At 43.3% G+C, this 18,580-nt stretch overlaps 1 protein-coding gene across 4 annotated transcripts in view; it reads left to right on the forward strand.

Annotated features, from left to right (window-relative positions):
• The window catches only part of LOC110507192 (phosphatidylinositol 4,5-bisphosphate 3-kinase catalytic subunit beta isoform), an 85,091-nt gene that overhangs the window by 21,842 nt on the left and 44,669 nt on the right, over positions 1–18,580 (forward strand). For all 4 annotated transcript variants that reach the window (XM_036964685.1, XM_036964686.1, XM_036964688.1 and 1 more), the window contains one exon: positions 1,606–1,685. The gene's annotated coding sequence lies outside the window, so the exon portion shown is untranslated. The remainder of the gene's footprint in view (positions 1–1,605; positions 1,686–18,580) is intronic.

The raw sequence follows: 18,580 nt of genomic DNA on the forward strand, positions 1-18,580 counted from the left end.
TCCAATACCTTGACTTTGTTGTCCTTAAACCATTTTGCCACAACTTTGTAAGTGTGCTTGGGGTCATTGTCCATTTGGAAGACCCATTTGCGACCAAGATTGAACTTCCTGACTGATGTCTTGAGATGATGCCATCTATTTTGTGAAGTGCATCAGTCCCTCCTGCATTAAAGCACCCCCACAACATGATGCTCCCACCCCTGTGCTTCACGGTTGGGATGGTGATCTTTGGCTTGCAAGCCTACCCCATTTTCCTCCAAACATAACAATGATCATTATGGCCAAACAGTTTCATCAGACCAGGAGACATTTCTCCAAAAAGTTTGATATTTCTCCCCATGTCCAGTTGCAAACCGTAGTCTGGCTTTTTTTATGCTGGTTTTGGAGCAGTGGCTTCCTCCTTGCTGAGTGGCCTTTCAGGTTATGTTGATATAGGACTTGTTTTACTGTGGATATAGATACTTTTGTACCGGTTTCCTCCAGCATCTTCACAAGGTCATTTGCTGTTGTACTTCGATGATTTGCACTTTTCGCACCAAAGTAAGTTAATCTCCTTCCTGAGCGTTATGACGGCTGTGTGGTCCCATGGTGTTTATACTTGAGTACTATTGTTTGTACAGATGAACGTGGTACCTTTAGGCTTTTGGAAATTGCTCCCAAGGATGAACAAGACTAGGGTAGCCTAGTGGTTAGAGCATTGGACTAGTAACCAGAAGGTTGCAAGTTCAAACCTCCAAGCTGACAAGGTACAAATCTGTCATTCTGCCCCTGAACAGGCAGTTAACCCACTGTTCCTAGGCCGTCATTGTAAATAAGAATTTGTTCTTAACTGACTTGCCTAGTTAAATAAAGGTAAAATAAAAAATAAATTAAGACTTGTGGAGGTCTACAATTTTTTTTGGAGGTCGTGGCTGATTTCTTTTGATTTTCCCATGATATCAAGCAAAGAGGCACTGAGTTTGAAGGTAGGCCTTGAAAATACACAGGTAGACCTCCAATTGACTGAAATTATGTCAATTAGCCTATCCGAAGCTTCTAAAGCCATGACATTATTTTCTGGAATTTTCCAACCTGTTTATAGGCACAGTCAACTCAGTGTATGTAAACTTCTGACCCATTGGAATTGCGATACAGTGAATAAGTGAAATAATCTGTAAACAATTGTTGGAAAAATGACTTGTGTCACGCACAAAGTAGATGTCTTAACCGACTTGCCAAAACTATAGTTTGTTAACAATACATTTGTGGAGTGGTTGAAAAAACGAGTTTTAATTACTCTTCTATACCTTCAACTGTGACTTCAACTGTACCTATATGTATATAGCTACCTCAATTACCTTGTTCCCCTGGACATCGACTCGGTACTTGTACTCCCTGTATATAGCCATGCTATTGTTGTTATTCACTGTATTTATTACTCTGTCACTTTGCAGTGTTGGGAAAAGGACCCATAAGTAAACATTTCACTGTTAGTCTACACCTGATATTTATAAAGCATGTGACAACAATGTTATTTGGTACCTCCCGTTGATTCTCTGTAACTGATCTCCTACACACACACACACACACACATACACACACTGATGTTGTTCCTTCTCCCCCCAGATGCAGTGTCCCTCCACCTCCCCAGATGCCACTAGCATGGAGGAGAGCCACAGGGAATAAGAGCCTCCAGGAGACCGCAGGTAAGACCTGCATGTATTTGTCTTTAGGAAAAGCACCCGGCAAATACAGTGCCTTCAGAAAGTATTCATACCCCTTGACTTATTCCACAATTTTTGGTGTTACAGCCTGAATACAAAATGGATTAAATATATATTTTTTCTCACCAATCTATACAAAATACCCCTCAATGAAAGTGAAAACATGTTTTTTGAAATTTGAGTAAATTTATTGAAAATGAAATACAGAAATATCTAATTTACACAAGTGTTCACAAGTGTTCACAAGTGTTCACATTTACTGAGTAAATACGTTGTAGAAGCACTTTGACAGTGATTAAAGCTCTGAATCTTTGGGTAAATCTCCAAGAGCTTTACACCGGAGTTGTGCAACATCTGCCCATTTTTATTATTTTCTAAATTCTTCAAGCTCTGTCAAATTTGGTTGTTGATAATTTCTAGACAACCATTGCCGTAGATTTAAGTCAACACTGTAAATCGGCCACTCAGGAACATTCAGTGTCTTCTTGGTAAGCAACTCCAGTGTAGATTTAGCCTTGTGTTTCAGGCAATTTTCCTGCTGAAAGGAGAATTCCTCTCCCAGTGTCTGGTGGCAAGCAGACTGAACCAGGTTTCCTCTAGGATTTTGTCTGTGCTTAGCTCCATTCCATAAATGTTTTATCCTGTAAAACTCCCCAGTTCTTAATGACAAGAATACCTCTAACATGATTCAGCCACCACTATGCTTGAACACATGGAGAGTGGTACTCATATGTTTTGGGCAAATCCAATACTACTAACACTTTGTATTCAGGACAAAAAGTGAATTGCTTTGCCATATTTTTTAGCAGTATTACTTTAGGGCTTTGTTGTAAACAGGATGCATGTTATTAATTTATTTATATATATTTAAAATATTTGTATTCTATACAGGCTTCTTTTCACGTATTGTGGAGTAACTACAATGTTGTTGATCCATCCTCAGTTTTCTCCTATCACGACCATTAAACTCTAACTGTTTTAAAGTCACCATTGGCCTCATGGTGAAATCACTGAGTGGTTTATTCCTCTCCGGCAACTGAGATAGGAAGGAAGCCTGTATCTTTGTAGTGACTGGGTATATTGATACATCATCCAAAGTGTAATTAATAACTTCTCCATGCTCAAAGGGATATTCAGCTTTATTTTTAGCCATCTGCCAGTAGGTGCGCTTCTTTGCAGGCATTGGAAAACCTCCCTGGTCTTTGTGGTTAAATCTGTGTTTTTGAAATATACTGCTCGACTGAAGGACCTTACAGATAATTAATTATATGTGTGGTGTACAGAGATGGGGTAGTAATTCCAAAATCATGGACAACATTATTATTGCACATAGTGAGTTCAAGCAACTTATGTGACTTGTTAAGCAAATGTTTACTTCTAAACTTTAGGCTTACCATAACAAAGGGGTTGAATACTTATTGACTCAAGACATTTCAGCTTTTCAGTTTTAATTTTTTTTTAAAATATGGAAATTCAAAAGGCATAATTCCACTTTGGCATTATGGGGTATTGTATTTAAGACAGTGACAAAAACATCTCAATTTAATCCATTTTAATTTCAGGCTGTAAAACCAAAAAAAATTGGAAAAAGTCAATGGGTGTGAATACTTTCTGAAGGTACTGTATATATTATATAAGTATTCGGATCCCTTGACTTTTCCACCCTTTGTTACATTACAGCCTTATTCTAAAATGTATTAAAAACTATTTAAATCCCTCATCAATCTACACACAATACCCCATAATGACAAAGCAAAAACAGCTTTTTAGAATTGTTTTCAAAAAATAAAATAAAAAAACGTACAGTACCACACCTACTTGTTCAAGGGTTTTTCTTTATTTTGACTCTTTTTTACATTGTAGAATAATAGTGAAGACATCAAAACTATGAAATAACACATATGGAATCATGTAGTAAACAAAAAAGTGTTAAACAAATCAAAATATATTTGAGATTCTTCAATGTAGCCACCCTTTGCCTTGATGACAGCTTTGCACACTCTTGGCATTCTTTCAACCAGCTTTACCCGGAGTGCTTTTCCAACAATCTTGAAGGAGTTCCCACATATGCTGAGCACTTGTTGGCTGCTTTTCCTTAATTCTGCGGTCCGACTCATCCCCAACCATCCCAATTGGGTTGAGGTCGGGTGATTGTGGAGGCCAGGTAATCTGATGCAGCACTCCATCAATCTCCCTGGTCAAGTAGCCCTTACACAGCCTGGATGAGTGTTGGGTCATTGTTCTGTTGAAAACAAATGATAGTCCCAATTTGCGTAAATCCAGATGGGATGGCGTATCGCTGTAGAATGCTGTGGTAACCATGCTGGTTAAGTGTGCCTTGAATTCAAAATAAATCTTTGACCGTGTCACCAGCAATGCACCATCACACCGCCTCCTCCATGCTTCACGGTGGGAACCACACATGCAGCATCTGTGAAGCATTTATTTGGGCTGCAATCTGAGGTTCAGTTGATGAACTTGTCCTCTGCAGCAGAGGTAACTCTGGGACTTCCTTTCTTGTGGCGGTCCTCATGAGAACCAGTTTCATCATATCGCTACATGAAAAGAGACCTACGACGACAACATAGCATGGCAGCAGCACATAACATGGTACAAACATTATTGGTTACAGACAACAGCACAAAGGGCAAGAAGGTAGAGACATCAATACATCACGCAAAGCAGCCACAACTGTCATTAAGAGTGTCCATGATTGGCTATTGTGGCTAACGCCCTTGTCTAGAAGCAAGCACAAGTTAGCCTCGAGCTAGGCCCTATCCTCCGGCTAGCAAATGAAGTGCACCAACAACAATACCTCTCTTGCCAATTTGGCTGGACCCTTTGTCGACACGGAGCCCTGCCGATCCATCACGACTGGTCTGCTGACCTATTTCGGCCGATGTGCCCTCAACCGGCCTCTGCGTCGTTGATGTCGGTGAGGACCCAGCTACTAGCCCCGGCCCGCTAAATCTGAGCGCCGTGTCTCCCGCTCGCCTAGCGTAGTGACGACTGCCGAGCGGCTCCCCGTTTCGTCCATTGCTGCTTATTGGACCCTATGATCACTCAGCCACACAGCTGATGCCTGCTGGACTGTTTATGAACACGGAACTTCATTTTGTTATCTGTCGCCCCAGCCTCGAACTCAATGTGTAGCTAACTTGCCTATGCCGTTCTGTACCATCACTCATATATCTTTATGTACATATTCTTTATCCCTTTACACACTTGTATGTGTATAAGGTAGTAGTTTTGGAATTGTTAGGTTAGATTACTCATTGGTTATTACGGCATTGTCGGAACTAGAAGCACAAGCATTTTGCTACACTCGCATTAACATCTGCTAACCATGTGTATGTGACAAATAAATTTGATTTGAACTGACCCTCTCTGCCCATTCATCGCCATTTACCCGTTGTTGTCCTAGCTGTTTACTCATTGTTGTCTTAGCCCTCCCAATCAACACCCGTGATTGCTTTATGCATCCCTCTAATGCCACTATGCCTTGTATACTGTTGTTTAGGGTAGCTCTCATTTGTTTTATTTGTTTAACTGCGGAGCCCCTAGTCCCGCTCTACATGCCCCACCCCCCACACGTGGAGACCGTACCCACTGGCGCTTCCAGAGATGCAGCCTCGCATCGTCACTCAATGCCTAGGTTTACCTCCACTGTACTCACACCCTACCATGCCATTGTCTGTGCATTATGCCCTGAATCTATCCTACCACGCCCAGAATTCTGCTCCTTTTACTCTCTGTTCCGAACGCGCTAGACGACCAGTTCTTATAGCCTTTAGCCGTACCCTCATCCTACTTCTCCTCTGTTCCTCTGGTGATGTAGAGGTTAACCCAGGCCCTGTGTGTCCCCAGGCGCTCTCATTTGTTGACTTCTGTAACCGGAAAAGCCATGGGTTCATGTATGTTAACATCAGAAGCCTCCTCCCTAAGTTTGCTTTATTCACTGCTCTAGCACACTCCGCCAACCCTGATGTCCTAGCCGTGTCTGAATCCTGGCTTAGGAAGGCCACCAAAAATTCTGAAATTTCCATCCCCAATTACATTTTCCGTCAAGATGGAACTGCTAAAGGGTGCAGAGTTGCAATCTACTGTAGAGAGTCTGCAGAGTTCTGTCATACTATCCAGGTCTATGCCCAAACAGTTCGAGCTACTACTTTTAAAAATCCATCTCTCCAGAAATAAGTCTCACTGTTGCCGCTTGTTATAGACCCCTCTCAGCTCCCAGCTGTTCCCTGGACAACATATGTGAATTGATTGCCCCCCATCTATCGTCAGAGTTAGTACTGTTAGGTGACCTAAACTGGTATATGCCCCAGCCGTCCTACAATCTAAGCTAGATGCCCTCAATCTCACACCAATTATCAAGGAACCTACCAGGTACAACCCCAAATCCGTAGACATGGGCACCCTAATAGATATCATCCTGACCAACTTGCCCTCCAAATACACCTCTGCTGTTTTCAACCAGGATCTCAGCGATCACTGCCTCATTGCCTGCATCCGTTATGGGTCTGCGGTCAAACGACCACCCCTCAACACTGTCAAATGCTCCCTAAAACACTTCTGTGAGCAGACCTTTCTAATTGCCCTGGAAGGATATTGACCTCATCCCGTCAGTAGAGGATGCCTGGTTGTTCTTCAAAAGTGCCTACCTCACAATCTTAAATAAGCATGCCCCTTTCAGGAAATGTTGAACTAAAAACAGATATAGCCCTTGGTTCACTCCAGACTTGACTGCCCTTGACCAGCACAAAAACATCCTGTGGCGCTCCGCACTTGCTTCTAATAGTCCCCCCAATATGCAACTTTACAGGGAAGCCAGGAACCAGTATACACAGTCAGTTAGGAAAGCAAAGGCTAGCTTTTTCCAACAGAAATTTGCATCCAGCAGCACTACTTCCAAAAAGTTTGGTACACTAAAGTCCATGGAGAATAAGAGCACCTCCTCTCAGCTGCCCACTGCACTGAGGGTAGGAAACACTGTCATTACTGATAAATCCACGATAATCAAGAATTTCAATAAGCATTTCTCTACGGCTGGCCACGCTTTCCACCTGGCTACCGCAGCCAACAGCTCTGCACCCCCCGCAGCAACTGGCCCAAACACCCACCACCCCCGCTTCTCCTTCACCCAAATCCAGACAGCTGATATCCTGAAAGAGCTACAGAATCTGGACCCCTACAAATCAGCTGGGCTAGACAATCTGGACCCCATCTTCCTAAAATTATCTGCCGCCATTGTTGCAACCTCTATTACTAGTCTGTTCAACCTCTCTCATATCGTCTGAGATTCCTAAAGATTGGAAATCGGCCGCGGTCATCCCCCTCTTCAAAGGGGCGAGACACTCTAGACCCAAACTGTTTACAGATCTATATCCATCCTGCCTTTCTAAAGTCTTTGAAAGCCAAGTGAAAAAACAGATCACCGGCCATCTCGAATCCCACCGTACCTTCTCCACTATGCAATCCGGTTTCTGAGCTGGTCACGGGTGCACCTCAGCCACGCTCAAGGTCCTAAACGATATCATAACCACCATTGATAAAAAAAAACAGTACTGTGCAGCCGTCTTCATCGACCTGGCCAAGGCTTTTGACTCTGTCAATCACCCTATTCTTATCGGTAGACTCAACAGCCTTGGTTTCTCGAATGACTGCCTCGCCTGGTTTACTAACTACTTCTCCGATAGAGTTCAGTGTGTAAAATCGGAGGGCCTGTTTTCTGGACCTCTGGGGGTTCAATTCTCGGGCCGACTCTCTTCTCTTATACATCAATGATGTCGCCATTGCTGCGGGTGATTCTTTGATCCACCTCTACGCAGATGACACTATTCTGTACACATCTGGCCCTTCTTTGGACACTGTGTTAACTGAGCGTCAATGCCATACAACATTCCTTACGTGGCCTCCAACTGCTCTTAAATGCTAGTTAAACTAAATGCATGCTCTCCAACCGATCCCTGCTCGTGCCCGCCTTGCATCACTACTCTGGACGGTTCTGACTTAGAATACGTGGACAGCTATACCTAGGTGTCTATCTAGACTGTAAACTCTCCTTACAGACTCCAATCCAAAATTAAATCTGGAATCGGCTTCCTATTTCGCAACAAAGCGTCCTTCACTCATGCTGCCAAACATACCCTAGTAAAACTGCCGATCCTTGACTTTGGCGATGTCATTTACAAAATAGCCTCCAACACTCTACTCAGCAAATTAGATGTAGTCTATCACAGTGTCATCTGTTTTGTCACCAAAGCCCCATATACTACCCACGATTGCGACCTGTATGCTCTCATTGGCTGGCCCTCGCTACATATTCGTCGCCAAACTCCCTGGCTGCAGGTCATCAATAAGTCTTTGCTAGGTAAAGCTCCGCCTTATCTCAGCTCACTGGTCACCATAGCAACACCCACCCGTAGCTCGCGCTCCAGCAGGTATATCTCACCTGTCATCCCCAAAGCCAACACCCCCTTTGACTGCCTTTTCTTCCAGTTCTCTGCTGCCAGTGACTGGAACGAACTGCAGAAATCACTGAAGTTGGAGACCTATATCTCCCTCGCTAACTTCAAGCATCAGCTGTCAGAGCAGCTTACCGATCGCTGCATCTGTAAATATTAAAATACTACGCCACTATGGCCTATTTATTGCCTTACCTCATTTGCATCCACTGTATACAGATTTTCTATTGTGTTATTGACTGTACGTTTGTTTATCCCATGTGTAACTCTGTTGTTTTTGTCGCACTGCTATGCTTTATCTTGGCCAGGTTGCAGTTGTAAATGAGAACTTGTTCTCAACTGGCCTACCTGGTGAAATAAAGGTGAAATAAAAATAAAATAAATAAAACAATTGAGTCTTTGAATGAAGAGATTGAGATAAAACAGTTTTTTTGCAACTTGTTCCAGTCGTTAGCTGCAGCGAACTGAAAAAAGGAGCGACCCAGGGATGTGTGTGCTTTGGGGACCTTTAACAGAATGTGAATGGCAGAACGGGTGTTTTATGTGGAGGATGAGGGCTGCAGTAGGATTCTCAGAGGGAGTGAGGCCTAAGAGGGTTTTATAAATAAGCATCAACTAATGGGTATACAGAGATTACCAGTTTACAGAGAAGTATTGAATACACTGTATGGTAAAAGGTCATTGTAAAGGACACGTGCGTGCTGGAATGCATTGCGCTGAGTGCGCTGGAAACTGGGAGGGTAGTGTCCTGACAGGCGGAGAATGTTGGAAATCTGCCAGAACAGTTTGGGAAAAGCTGCTGGGTGAACACTACGTAGCCTAGCCACCATGGGGTTTCACTTTGCTGTCTAATCACAACCTGGATTTTTGTCCTAGTTCACTGCTTTAGTAAGTAAGTCACTGCTCAGCTGTTCTCCATCCTTAGTTCTGGCCTGTGTTCAAATGTCTGTTTTGTAAATCCCCAGGACCATGGAAGAAAACTCTAGTGGCTCTCCTCCAGACTTCTATGATCTACAAATATGACCTTCTGTAGTAACATGGGGCTGTGACTGAGTGTCTGACTATGGCGCTATGGCTCACTCATCATGGTGTGTGTAGGTGTCGTGCTTATGGTGTCGTGCTTATGTGTGAACAGTGTACATAGAGATGTGTGTATACATACCAAAGAAGTGTTCTGTGGTAAAGGGTCATTGCTTCTGGCTCCTAGCCAGATCTATTGCATCCAATGAACTCGATAAGCAATGTTCCGTCTCTGAGAGCTTTGCGTGTGACAGAGAAATATGTAATGTGAAGCCAAATGTGGGCATTAAAGTCCTGTTGGACACATTTACAGTGCATTCGGAAAGTATTCAGACCCCTTGACTTTTTCCACATTTTGTTACGTTGTAGCCTTATTCTACAATTGATGAGGAGGAGGAGGAGGGGGGGGGGGGGGGGGGCAATTTAATCAATCTACACACAATAACCCATAATGACAAAGCAAAATGACAAAGCAAAAAAGTTTTTAGATATTTCTTTGAAATATGACATTAACATAAGTATTTGCCCCAGTCGGAGGTCCGCTCGGGAGTAGGTTTTCATCAAGGATATCTCTGTACTTTGCTCCATTCATCTTTCCCTCGATCCTGATTAGTCTCCCAGTCCCTGCTGCTGAAAAACATCCCCAAAGTATGATGCTGCCACCACCATGCTTCATCGTAGGGATGGTATCAGATTTCCTCCAGACGTGACTAGGGCTGTTGCGGTGACCGTATTACTGCCACACCGGCGGTCACGAGTCAGGAAGGCAGTCAAATTCCACGTGGCCTGTAGTCACAGTAATTAATTATTATTCTCCAATACCAAGTTTGACTGTCTAAGCTCTAAAGTGGACTGGCACGGCACTCTCCATTCCTGGAAAGGGAGCTCAAACTTGGTTTTCTTCGGGTTTTTTGTTGTGTGTTTTGATTTATAGTTGGATTCTTTTCACTGCTATGACTTTGGTTAATATGTGAACCCTTCCACATACAATCCTAGGAAACCCTTCTACGGTGCCTCTTCTTAATGCAGTGCTCTGTTGGTATTATTAACAGTCCTCTACAGTGTGCCACTACCCATTTTACAAGGTTATTGTACTGCATGTGTGACTAGACCGTATAAAGGACCATGGTAGATCTATTACTATACATACAGTATAGTGATAATATAGGAACCTATTGCCGATGCATGTTGTGGTACTCAATTCAATGCATATACAGCAACGGTGCAGATTGCAGCAATTGGTTTTAATGCAAATGTAAAATAACTCCGGGTGAATGAGAGCTGGAGAGTTACAACCTGAACGGACGAACAAACGGAAGGACACTGAATCGCTTACTAGAGCAGTGTCCCTGGCAACAGTCAGCTCAATAGAGTGTTGGAGTCTGTGTGTGCTTGCGTGCCTTTTTTTGAGAGTGCGACACACAGGAAGACTTTGTGTGTGTGTGTGTAGATTGTGTTACATTCAAGACAGTTTGGTGTTATCTTTATACGTTTGTTCCTGGTGTTCTCGGTCTGCTAGTTCAGTCTGTCTGATCATTATCGGGAGCAGAGACAGTTTGGGATTTCTTTATAGCTAGTCTGGAGCCAGCGACTGGTTTGAAGACACTCCTAGCATTGTGCTTCGACAGTAACATTACAATAGCTCTTCATCAATCAGTGTTGCTTTGAAAGAGGGTAGCTCAACTTCCCTTTCTGCCACAGACTAATATTCCCATATAGAAATATAGGTATCAGTCTCTTTGTCTGTTTCTCCTGGTAAAATGGCACGGACATATAGGCTAACGTTTGTACATAGGGGCTTAATCGCCTTAAGGCATCGGTAATATTTCTCTCAACTACCCTGTTTGTCAGATGAGTGAATATTATTAAGAGGAGGAGAGGATGCCTTTAGACTATTGAGGAACGTTGAACTCTCACCCTGCCTCCTCATAGCTCACACACACTTATCAGATGTCCTCTTTGGTTGTCGCATTTGCTCATAGAGGGGTACTTCCTCAATGTTTGTTTTTGTTAAATGAGCTGATTGTGTCAGAGGACAGAGCTGAACCGGTTTCGTTGTGGTTTCGTCGTCACGGCGTCGAAGGTTAAAACAGGAAGGGACATAGCGGCCACATCATGTCAGTGCGCATCTGCTTGACGCTCATTTGACAGTCAGGGAATGGGGTGTGTCCTAAAATCACAATCACTTAATATTCAGGAGTTGTGGCTCCAGTTTGAGGAAGAGAGAGAGGGTGTCAGTGAGATGGGGAGAAAAGAGAGATGGGAACGTGGTGTCTGAGCTGAGATCTTATTTTCTCTCACTTTGTTTACAAACCCTGCTTCACAGAATCTGATGGGGCATGACTACTTTGCATATGTGGTTTTTCCCTGGAGTGTGTGTGTGTGTGGGAGGATGCTTTGAATAATGATCTTTGACTATGATAAAATGAAGAGTTTACGTAGACCTCGTTCTCTCTCATTTGACATGTGAGTGTAGTAGGCGGGTCAGTTGGAGAACTATACGTGTTAAATTAGAAGAACAGATAGCAGTGAGATTCTTTCTAGAGACTAGAATACCATGATTCTTCTCATTGGTTATCTACAGCATGGTTTGTTTGGTGTGTGTGACTTTAGTTTGACCCCTGTGGTTATGTCTGGTGGGCTGGACTACATGCAGTATGGGTATCCTGGGTTTGCTATATAAATGCATGTACTTGGGTGTGAGTGTTTGTGTGGCAGCCGGAGAAGAGTTTGACAGCTCCATGCCAAAATAGACCACGTACTGTATACACATTACACTAGTCCAGTGTGGGCCCCAGTTCCATGTGACCTCTGTGGCCCTTGTGTTTTGCTGGGTCGTAATGGCCTGTTGGGCTTTTGTGGCCCAACTGTTTTTCCTGCATGGGGAATGCAACGGGTCTGACGAGTTGACGGAGGTGAGGGGTGGGGGCAAGGCTGACACAAGGCCAGTGTTTGTGTGGAGTCGGGCACGGGACTGGCTTCACTGACACTCTGAAAGACACACACACACCACACACACCACACACACACAGATGGTTGAGATGAGCGGGTACAGAGGACTATTGTAGAGACCCGGCCCAGGCCAGCCCACCCGCCACAGGCAAGCATTGTAACTCAGCCTCCCATCTCTCACTTCCCCTCTCTCTGTTCTCTCTCACTTCCCCTCTCTCTGTTCTCTCTCTCTGTTCTCTCTCTCTGTGTTCTCTCTCTCTGTTCTCTCTCTCTGTTCTCTATCTCTGTGTTCTCTCTCTGTGTTCTCTCTCTGTGTTCTCTCTCTGTGTTCTCTCTCTGTGTTCTCTCTCTCTCTCTGTTCTCTCTCTCTCTGTTCTCTGTTCTCTCTCTCTCTCTCTGTTCTCTCTCTCTCTCTGTTCTCTCTCTCTCTCTGTTCTCTGTTCTCTCTCTCTGTTCTCTCTGTTCTCTCTCTCTGTTCTGTTCTCTCTCTCTGTTCTGTTCTCTCTCTCTCTCTCTGTTCTCTCTCTCTCTGTTCTCTCTCTCTCTCTCTCTGTTCTCTCTCTCTCTCTCTCTGTTCTCTCTCTCTCTGTTCTATCTCTCTCTCTCTCTCTCTGTTCTCTCTCTCTCTGTTCTCTTTCTCTGTTCTCTTTCTCTGTTCTCTCTCTCTGTTCTCTCTCTCTGTTCTCTCTCTCTCTCTGTTCTCTCTCTCTCTCTCTGTTCTCTCTCTCTCTCTGTTATCTCTCTGTTCTCTCTCTCTCTCTGTTCTCTCTCTCTCTCTCTTTCTCTCTGTTCTCTCTCTCTCTGTTCTCTGTTCTCTCTCTCTCTGTTCTCTCTCTCTCTCTGTTCTCTCTGTTCTCTCTCTCTGTTCTGTTCTCTCTCTCTCTCTCTGTTCTCTCTCTCTCTCTGTTCTCTCTCTCTCTCTGTTCTCTCTCTCTGTTCTCTCTCTCTCTCTCTGTTCTCTCTCTCTCTGTTCTCTCTCTCTCTCTCTCTCTCTCTCTCTCTGTTCTCTCTCTCTGTTCTCTCTCTTCTCTCTCTCTGTTCTCTCTCTCTGTTCTCTCTCTCTCTCTCTGTTCTCTCTCTCTCTCTCTCTCTGTTCTCTCTCTCTCTCTCTCTGTTCTCTCTCTCTCTCTGTTCTCTCTCTGTTCTCTCTCTCTGTTCTCTCTCTCTCTCTGTTCTCTCTCTCTCTCTGTTCTCTCTCTCTCTGTTCTCTCTCTCTCTCTTTATTTGTTCTCTCTCTCTTCTCTCTGTTCTCTCTCTCTCCCTCCATTGCATGTACCATCTATCCACATTTAACCCTACTCTCTTATCTCCCTCCATCCATAAACAACTCTCTCCTCTTCCCTCTATCTCTGATTTCCTGTTGCAACTTGAATCCTGAAATAATATTGCTTAATCAAATTATATTCTATTACCCTACAGTCCTCTTTTGCCCTTTGCTTCTTTCTAACTCTGTCTACCTCCCTCCCTCCCTCTCATTCCCTGAGGGAGGTGTGAAGAGTCTGAAACTCTCTGTAGTGGAGAGCTCCTTGTTAGAACAGCTGCTTGTTATTGGGAGCTCTCCTGTGAGTGTGTGTGCAGTGTTTACCCTATATACATTTAGCAGCAGTGGGCAGCAAATCATTGCCGCCACTCCCAAAAATATGATTGAAAAATAAATATACAGTTGAAGTCAGAAGTTTACATACACCCATACACTAGGCTAAGGCATTGGACTTGTAACCAAAAGGTTGCCAGATCGAATCCCCGAGCTGACGAGGTAAACATCTGTTCTGCCCCTGAACAAGGCAGTAAAACCACTGTTCCTAGGCCGTCATTGAAAATAAGAATTTGTTCTTAACTGACTTGCCTAGTTAAATAAAAAAAACATCTCAATTGGGTGAAGGTCAGGTGATTGTGGAGGCCAGGTCATCTGATGCAGCACGCCATCACTTTCCTTGGTCAAATAGCCCTTACAGAGCCTGGAGGTGTGTTGGGTCATTGTCCTGTTGAAAAACAAATGATGGTCCCACTAAGCGGGACCATCATTTGGAAGGTGATTTGCTGCAGAATGTGGTGGTAGCCATGCTGTTTATGTGTGCCTTGAATTCTAAATAAATCAGTGTCACCAGCAAAGCATCATCACAACTTCTCCATGCTTCACGGTGGGAACCACATGCGGAGATCATCCGTTAACCTACTCTGTGTCTCACAAAGTCACGGCGGTTGGAACCAAACATCTCAAATTTGGACTCATCAGACCAAAGGACAGATTTCCACTGGTCTAATGTCCATTGCTCGTATTTCTTGGCCCAAGCAAGTCTCTTCTTATTGGCGTCCTTTTACTAATGGTTTCTTTGCAGCAATTTGACCACGAAGGCCTGATATTCATATCTTTGGGCTGCAATTTCTGAGGTGCAGTTAACTCTGTTGAATGTACCCTCTGCAGCCGAGGTAACTCTTGGTCTTCCTTTCCTGTGGCGGTCCTCATGAGAGCCAGTTTCATCGTAGCGCTTGATGGTTTTTGCGACTGCACTTGAAGAAACTTTCAAAGTTTTCCGGGTTGACTGACCATCATTTCTTAAAGTAATGATGGTCTGTCGTTTCTCTTTGCTTATTTGAGCTGTTCTTGCCATAATATGGACTCGGTCTTTTACCAAGTAGGGCTATCTTCTGTATACCACCTGTACCTTGTCACAACACAACTGATTGGCTCAAGCATTAAGAAGAAAATACATTTCACAAATGGACTTTTAACAAGGCACAGCTGTGAATTGAAATGCATTCCATGTGACTACATCATGAATGCCAAGCGTGTGCAAAGCTGTCATGAAGGCAAGGCTGGCTACTTTGAAGATTCTCAGATATAAAATATATTTAGATTTGTTTAACACTTTTTTTGGTTATGTCATGATTCCATGTGTCATTTCATAGTTTTGATGTCTTCACTATTATTATACAATGTACAAATCAAGAGAAACCCTTGAAGGAGTAGGAGTCCAAATCTTTGATTGGTACTGTATATCCATTTATTTGAGATTTTGGGGGGTGGGTGTCTTTTTAGCCATGGTAAAATGTTTTCAGTGTGAACTTAAATGGATAAAACCAGATATAAAGCATGTAGAAAATATAGAGCTATATATTTTTAAATAAGATCATTGAAATCTAACAATCACAAAAATAAAAATGTACTTTTAGGGGGAATGTAAAACCCCCAGAATGCCATGGCATGGGGCTCCCATTTCATTTTGTCATGTTTGAGTCACTCAGCATAAGAACATGGCAGAAGCCATGTTAAAATGTGTAGAATTACATTCAATTATATTTAAAACTGAAATGTTCTTCTCTCAGTCCCATAACATGTGTAGAGTTTGAGATTTTTTGTTGTTGTTTTAAACCACATTGTGGACCACTGGGTTTTGAGATACCAAACAAAATCATAGTCAAACATGGTACAGGCATCATCTATAATGCATTACATCATCGATACACATGTATGCATAAACACAGTGCAGTGGATTAAAGGACCATTAGGCACTTTCTTTATAAGGTGGTAGATTTATATACAACAGTATGAATCATTCTTTGTTTATAGTGTCATTTGAGTAAGAATTTGTTAATTAGCATAACATTCGCTTTTCTCATTACAGCTCCTATGATTTGTAAAATAGGTTTAGCTTGTTTTTAACACCAATGGGCTTTTTTTAACACGTGTTGATAATCCAAGGTGACTTCCTGCAGCCCCTGTGTCATCCTGCCAGGGTTCAATACGCACTGTGTTTCTGTGTTCTACTCTACACTGTTTGCCATGTTAACAGACCATTTTCATCCGAGGGATTAGAATTGGGCTCACAAGGTCAGAATTATGGCACAGGCACAGAAGTGGGGCATCCAGTTGAACCCATCTAACACTACAGCCACAGAGATAAATATTAACATCATACATGTCTTCTTACTCGCTGTTTCCTCTCTCCTCATTCTCTCCCTCCCTCTTTCTTTCCCCATCTCTTTATCATTACTCAGTCTCTCTCCCTCTCCATTATGTTTGGCAGGAGTGAGTTCTCTGCCTCCACCCAAATGTTCTCCCAGAGGCCTCACGTTCAAGTCAAGTGCAGCCACGCTGTACACTGAGTGGATTCCAAAGAAAACAACATGATTAAGAACCGTGTGTGTGAGAGAAAATAGTGTGGGGGGGTGGTACAGTGCCTTGCGAAAGTATTCGGCCCCCTTGAACTTTGCGACCTTTTGCCACATTTCAGGCTTCAAACATAAAGATATAAAACTGTATTTTTTTGTGAAGAATCAACAACAAGTGGGACACAATCATGAAGTGGAATGACATTTATTGGATATTTCAAACTTTTCTAACAAATCAGAAACTGAAAAATTGGGCGTGCAAAATTATTCAGCCCCTTTAAGTTAATACTTTGTAGCGCCACCTTTTGCTGCGATTACAGCTGTAAGTCGCTTGGGGTATGTCTCTATCAGTTTTGCACATCGAGAGACTGACATTTTTTCCCATTCCTCCTTGCAAAACAGCTCGAGCTCAGTGAGGTTGGATGGAGAGCATTTGTGAACAGCAGTTTTCAGTTCTTTCCACAGATTCTCGATTGGATTCAGGTCTGGACTTTGACTTGGCCATTCTAACACCTGGATATGTTTATTTTTGAACCATTCCATTGTAGATTTTGCTTTATGTTTTGGATCATTGTCTTGTTGGAAGACAAATCTCCGTCCCAGTCTCAGGTCTTTTGCAGACTCCATCAGGTTTTCTTCCAGAATGGTCCTGTATTTGGCTCCATCCATCTTCCCATCAATTTTAACCATCTTCCCTGTCCCTGCTGAAGAAAAGCAGGCCCAAACCATGATGCTGCCACCACCATGTTTGACAGTGGGGATGGTGTGTTCAGGGTGATGAGCTGTGTTGCTTTTACGCCAAACATAATGTTTTGCACTGTTGCCAAAATGTTCAATTTTTGTTTCATCTGACCAGAGCACCTTCTTCCACATGTTTGGTGTGTCTCCCAGGTGGCTTGTGGCAAACTTTAAACAACACTTTTTATGGATATCTTTAAGAAATGGCTTTCTTTTTGCCACTCTTCCATAAAGGCCAGATTTGTGCAATATACGACTGATTGTTGTCCTATGGACAGAGTCTCCCACCTCAGCTGTAGATCTCTGCAGTTCATCCAGAGTGATCATGGGCCTCTTGGCTGCATCGCTGATCAGTCTTCTCCTTGTATGAGCTGAAAGTTTAGAGGGACGGCCAGGTCTTGGTAGATTTGCAGTGGTCTGATACTCCTTCCATTTCAATATTATCGCTTGCACAGTGCTCCTTGGGATGTTTAAAGCTTGGGAAATCTTTTTGTATCCAAATCCGGCTTTAAACTTCTTCACAACAGTATCTCGGACCTGCCTGGTGTGTTCCTTGTTCTTCATGATGCTCTCTGCGCTTTTAACGGACCTCTGAGACTATCACAGTGCAGGTGCATTTATACGGAGACTTGATTACACACAGGTGGATTGTATTTATCATCATTAGTCATTTAGGTCAACATTGGATCATTCAGAGATCCTCACTGAACTTCTGGAGAGAGTTTGCTGCACTGAAAGTAAAGGGGCTGAATAATTTTGCACGCCCAATTTTTCAGTTTTTGATTTGTTAAAAAAGTTTGAAATATCCAATAAATGTCGTTCCACTTCATGATTGTGTCCCACTTGTTGTTGATTCTTCACAAAAAAATACAGTTTTATATCTTTATGTTTGAAGCCTGAAATGTGGCAAAAGGTCGCAAAGTTCAAGGGGGCCGAATACTTTCGCAAGGCACTGTATGTAACAGACTTGTGTCTCAGAGAGGATATGACACACATGAACACTCCACCACTAAACTCCCTGCCTAGTGACGCTGCATTACATAAATGTCAGTGCCAGAACAGATGAGTGGTTGAGGCATGCTCAGTATCCAGGCGTGTACAGTAATGTGTTGAGCCTAACCCTCATTAACACAGTGGTATGAGCATGTGACATCTGACTTTGGGCTGTGCTGCTCCTTCCAAACATTTATCCTTTCCCCTTCCCTCTACTCCCTTACCCCTTCCCTCTACTCCCTTACCCCTTCCAAACATTTATCCTTTCCCCTTCCAAACATGTATCCTTTCCCCTTCCCTCTACTCCCTTACCCCTTCCAAACATTTATCCTTTCCCCTTCCTTCTACTCCCTTACCCCTTCCCTCTACTCCCTTACCCCTTCCAAACATTTATCCTTTCCCCTTCCCTCTACTCCCTTACCCCTTCCCTCTACTCCCTTACCCCTTCCCTCTACTCCCTTACCCCTTCCAAACATGTATCCCTTCCCCTTCCCTTTACTCCCTTACCCCTTCCCTCTACTCCCTTACCCCTTCCAAACATGTATCCTTTCCCCTTCCCTCTACTCCCTTACCCCTTCCAAACATTTATCC

The sequence above is a fragment of the Oncorhynchus mykiss genome, chromosome 27 (genome assembly GCF_013265735.2).
Source record: "Oncorhynchus mykiss isolate Arlee chromosome 27, USDA_OmykA_1.1, whole genome shotgun sequence".
Lineage (NCBI taxonomy): Eukaryota > Metazoa > Chordata > Actinopteri > Salmoniformes > Salmonidae > Oncorhynchus > Oncorhynchus mykiss.